Source organism: Myotis lucifugus, unplaced genomic scaffold, assembly GCF_000147115.1.
Source record: "Myotis lucifugus unplaced genomic scaffold, Myoluc2.0 scaffold_129, whole genome shotgun sequence".
Classification (NCBI taxonomy): domain Eukaryota; kingdom Metazoa; phylum Chordata; class Mammalia; order Chiroptera; family Vespertilionidae; genus Myotis; species Myotis lucifugus.
Genome location: NW_005871177.1, coordinates 2,502,737 through 2,508,535, shown reverse-complemented (window position 1 = coordinate 2,508,535; position 5,799 = coordinate 2,502,737).

Below are 5,799 nucleotides of genomic sequence, written 5' to 3'. Positions count from 1 at the left end.
TATTTACTGTGAAAGGAACATTAAAGATGAAAATTATCAGTGGAGTTTTATTCCATTTTAAATCACTGTTCTTAGAGATAAGAATGGCAGCAGAGTAAGTGGATGCTGCACAGACATGCTCCCGGGAACAAACTGGAACTACAACTAAAATACAGAAAAACTTCCTGAATAATCAACGGAAAACTCGTAATAGAGAACCCTGATACCCAAGGACCAAAAGTGGAGACCACATAGAGACTGGTAGGAGGATGAGGTGTAAAAGGGCTGGCCAGCCGGGTGCCCACAGACAGCAACTGAAGTCCTGCAGAGATATCTCAGCTGTGGGGTGGGGGATGGGGGGGGGGTGGGGGGAGGGGTTGCCACTGAAAACTCTGAGATCTAACCCCCAAGCTGCCCCCCTCCCGCCCCCAGCAGAGAGCACCAAAACTGAGAAGGGTATCCACATAACATCTGTGAAAAATAGCGGGGTACTGTCTGCATGGAGGTAACAGCTGCAAGTTCAGGCACCCTCTTAAAGGGCCAACACACAAAATTCCCTGTGGAGCCACCAACCTTGTGCTCCAGCAGAGGGAGGGTGAAGTGGACTGGAGCTGTGAGAGGAGAAGCCAGGACTGGGGACTCTGGGGATAGAACTCAGAAGGCAGACACCCCAAGTTTCCTGGGCTCAGTCATTCCCTCATGCAGCGGAGGACATCTTTCCCACATAGCCTTGTCTGGGGGGAAAACAGTTGACAAACCCTATTGGAAAACACCATGCCCTGAGGCCACTTAAGAGCATCTGCATTGAGCATCTGCCTCCAAGAAGAGGAACAATAGGGTGATCCGATTTCTCCAGCTCTGCAAAAGCTGTCTTCGCGCTACTGCGGAGGATAAACAGAAACGCACACCCCGGCCGACCACTGACCTTCAGAACTGGTCCCCCCTAAACTGAGTTCTACCCTCGGCCTCAACCCTACCCCCACCACCGGGCTCTCCCTGAAGCCCCCAGAGGTGCGAGGACGCCGCATCCCTGCAGGCGCTCACCTCTAAGTTTTCATCAGGAACTTCTTGTGCATGTCGGAGATGCCCAAAGACACCCCGAAGGCCGACGGCAGGAGGATGAGGCCGAGCACCAGCGTCCGCCAGGTGAAAAGGATCTTCCTGGCCAGCTCTGCGCCCTCCATGGCTGTGCGTACCTTTCGGAAGGGGTCCCGGCGGAGGTCCGGGCGCGACGGCTGTCCCTGGCCCCAGGCAGTCAGCCAGTCGGGTCGCAGCTCGCAGAGCAGAGGCGCAGAGCCCGGCCCGGGAGAATGAGCACTTACCTCTGCAGGGGGAAAAAGAGAGGAAGGAAAAAGTATCACAACGACCGCAATTTCCCTCCTTCCTTTTGGGCTCCTCCTTTGCTGGCCGATTAACTCTTTCTCCGCTGGAGGCGCAGACCGGCGCGGAAACCACAGCAGCGCACGCAGAGCTGGTAACCCCAGCCAGGAGAGGCTAGCTATGGTGACCCCACGGCGCCGGGAACGCGCCCCACCCGGTGCCTGATTTCCTCTCGGTTGCGATCGCGACAACTCAGCGGGTGACCCACGGAGGCCCTTGAGAGTAAGGATCCCTGCGGGCGTCCCGTACTGCACCACACCAGCCTCCCTCGGAACCGGCTCCGGGCAGAAGACTGTGCTGGAGGCTGGTGGCGCTCCGCCTCCCGAAGCCCTATTTCTGCGCGCTGCCCTCGCCCCACCTCCTCCGACATCCAACCCCGAGCACCCAAGCCTGAGAGCGTCTCAGCCTCCTGGGCGTCCTGGTTTCGTCCCTTGCCCCGCCTCCCCCAGAACTTCAGCGAGAATCCTTGGGGAGCAGAATTTTCATCTACAAAATGTTAGCAGTTTCTCCACCCCCACCCCCACCCCCAAACTAACCACTGACGTGCCCGGGATGCTTGAGAAGGTCCTGGGCGCATTCAAGGGGAGAGCGAAATGCTCAGAGCGCTGCGAGCTGCCTTTTACCCCGCTTCCAGGTCTCCTACACCTTCCCTTCCCTACGGAGCTGCGTTTATTAAGGCGGCGTGGAAAGCTCTGCTCCACTCAGCCGCCGTCTCCCTGGCATGGAAATCTTTCAGCTGAGTCTGGCTCTCTGCCTGGCGAAGAATCCAACCACAGATTCCCTTACTGCTCACCCAACACTCAAGCGCACTGAGAGCTGCCGAAAAACGCCAGGCTGGCGCAAGCCTTCACCAAGCTGACAGCGCCCCCCGGACAGTATCCCCGCACTGCTTGCTGCCTTGCTGGCGCTGATGAGAACCAGACGGCCCAAGCCTGTGGGTACTCACTTCACGGCCGTTCATGCTTCTGAGAGACGTGATCTGACTTTAAGACTGAGCATGAGAATCCGGTGCTGGGAGTGCAGTAGATAAGAAAACCCGGCTGCCCAGATTTCCCAGACCATCACTGAATGGGACCAAAACCTCCTACAGGTGTGTTTCAGGTGTTATTTCAAGCTGGAAAAAACTAGGAGAGCCAGCAAACTGAATGGAAACTGTTGATAGCAAATACTGCAGAGAAAGTGGCCCGTGCCCAGGGTGTGGAGCAGCGGTTCTCAACCTGTGTGTCGCGACCCCTGAAAATACATCCTGCACATCAGATGTTTACATTACAATTCATAACAGTGGCAAAATTACAGTTATGAAGTAGCAACGAAAATAATTTTATGGTTGGGGGTCACCACAACATGAGGAACTGTATTAAAGGGTCGCGGCATTAGGAAGGTTGAGAACCACTGGGTGGAGGAAGTGGGAAGCAGAAGGGAGGAGGCCAAGGAGAAAAGAAGCCAAATTGCCAAGAATGTAAATGTTTGTCCTCTGCACCTCCTGCCAGTTAGGTGTCACAAACCCCCTTTCCCACTGAGAAGGGGGAAATTGATAACCTGGTCATAAAAAAACAAGTTATGAATGAAGACGTTCAAAAGCGCTTGGTTTCTCAAAATTAAACGTGGTCTGCCAGTTTACAAAAACAAGGACAACACAGCTGCCGGAATCTTTTGAAACCAAAGCCCGCCTCCCCCCGCCAACTCATACAGTACAGAACCAAAGGACCGGACATAACTTAAGCACCCGAACCCTTTCAGAAGCCAAGGGTCTATTGTCCAGGAAGATCCAGAGTTGGTGCCCCTGACTATAAATGGCCAAGTCCTAAGATCCACCAATTAAAACTTGCCCCACCAGCACTTCTGCATACCTGTTCCCTCTAACTCCTTAAAGTCCCTTAACCTAGTCCAGCGAGCAAGATGGATTTGAGGCACCCTTAGATCTCCCTCTTTGTTGGCACCTTCTCAATCAATAAATCTCTCCTTACACACACACACACACAAAGATTTACTGAATAACTACTATGAGGAATGCACTGTTGGGGACACAAAAATTAATAAGACATAATTTTCATCTTCTGGAACTCGTGATTAAATGCATAGCAGACACACATAAACAGCTCCACTAAAAGGCTCCTTGTTGGAGTAAGAAACAGAGCTCTATGAAGAAAGAGAGATGAACTTAATTAAAGAGTTGTCTGAGAAACTTCAAATGAGAGATGGGTTTATATTTGGCCATTTATTTATTTATTTATTTAAAAAATTTATTGGGGCCGAAACCGGTTTGGCTCAGTGGATAGAGCATCGGCCTGCGGACTGAAAGGTCCCAGGTTCGATTCCGGTCAAGGGCATGTACCTGGGTTGCAGGCACATCCCCAGTAGGAGATGTGCAGGAGGCAGCTGATCGATGTTTCTAACTCTCTATCTCTCTCCCTTCCTCTCTGTAAAAAATCAATAAAATATATTAAAAAAAAATTTATTGGGGTAACATTGATCATATAGGTCTCAGGTGTGGGTTTCTATGTTACAAGGTCTGTATATTGTACTGTGTGCCCACCACCCAAAGTCAAATCTTCTCCCATTACCATATATTAGTACCCCTTAACCCCACCCCCTTCCTTCTGACAGCCATCACACTGCTGTTTGTGTTCACGAGTTTGTTTTATATCCCACATGAGGGAAATCATATGGTTCCTAGCTTTTTCTGACTGACTTATTTCACTAAGCATAATATTCTCAAGGTCCATTCATATTGTTGCAAATGGCAGTATGTCATCCTTTCTTATGGCTGAATAGTATTCCATTGTGTATATGTACCACATCTTCTTTATCCAGTCCTATATTGCTGGACACTTTGGTTGTTTCCACATCTTGGTCACCATGAATAATGCTGCAATGAACATAGGGGTGTATATATCTTTGCCAATACATGTTTTCAAGTTTTTCGGGGATACTAGTATACCCAGGAGAGGATTGCTAGGTGGTATGGTAGCTCCAGTCTTAAGTTTTTGAGGAATCACCAGACTGCTTTCCATAATGGTTTGTACCAGTTTGCATTCCCACCAGCAGTGGATGAGGGTTCCCTTTTTTCCACAACTTCTCCAACACTTGTTATTACTTGTCTTGTGGATAACAGCCACTCTAACAGATGTTGAGGTGGTATCTCATTGTAGTTTTGATTTGCATTTCCCTAATTGCTAGTGCGGTTGAACTATTGGCTATCTTCTTGAAAGAGGTGTATTTTCAGGTCTTTTGTCCACTTTTTTATTGGGTTGGTTGTTGTTGAGTTTTATGAGTTCTTTATATATTTTGAAAATTAAACCTTTGTGAGAGGTTTAATATCACCTCCCATCTGGTTGGCTGCTTCTTTGTTTTGTTGTCTGTTTCTATTGCTGTGCAGAAGCTTTTTAGTCTGATATTGCCACATTCATTTATTTTTGTATTTCCTTTTTTAAAATCAAGCAATATCATTCAAGATTAGTTATTTTTTAGTAAATAATATTTGTTTTTGCTGCAGTATTTCCGCAGCAAGGGTTCAGGAATCTGGAGAAGGGATACGCATAAATGGATAGAGACTAGACAAGAAATATAAATTTGGAAGGCATGGGGGAAAGCCAGGCAGAAACCAGATCTCTAGTGGAGTGGCTCTCTGAATGTCCGGACCCATGCCTTTTTATTTACACATTTTGACCTTTAGCAAAGCAGACACACATATCAAAGGTAAGGTTTGGTAAACAGCAATGGATTATCAGGTTAGGGCAGTGGTCGGCAAACCGCGGCTTGCGAGCCACATGTGGCTCTTTGGCCCCTTGAGTGTGGCTCTTCCACAAAATACCACGTGCGGGCGCACACGTACAGTGCGATTGAAACTTCATGGCCCATGCGCAGAAGTCAGTTTTCGGCCTGGGCGAGTCTATTTTGAAGAAGTGGCTTTGGAAGAAGTGGGGGGTGTCAGTCGGTCTGGCGATGGGAGATGCAGCGCGGGGGAGGCGCTCGCGATTCATGCACGAGTTGAGTGAGCCAGTCAGCAGTCTTATGTGCAGTGGTTAGTGCTAGTCACGTCTGCAAATCGTGCGCAGGTGACAAAAGTACCTACTCAAAGCATAAAGTTACCTGTATTTTTCCAACCAGCTGCAAATCCTACAGGTATTTTTGTCATCAATTTAAGAATTGTAATTCTTTTGTGTTGGTAGCTTTATTATTATAAAATGAAACATTTTTTTAGGTGCCCTGTTTGAGATGGCTACAAAGAAGAAGCAAAGAAAAATGGAAGACAAAAACGGTGAATTTAAAGTTGAATGTACCTACCTATATAGTTTAAGTTTAAAAAATTTGGCTCTCAAAAGAAATTTCAATCGTTGTACTGTTGATATTTGGCTCTGTTGACTAATGAGTTTGCCGACCACTGCTCTAAGAGGTCAAGGACTATGATTTCAGAGAGTATCCGATATTTTGTATCAC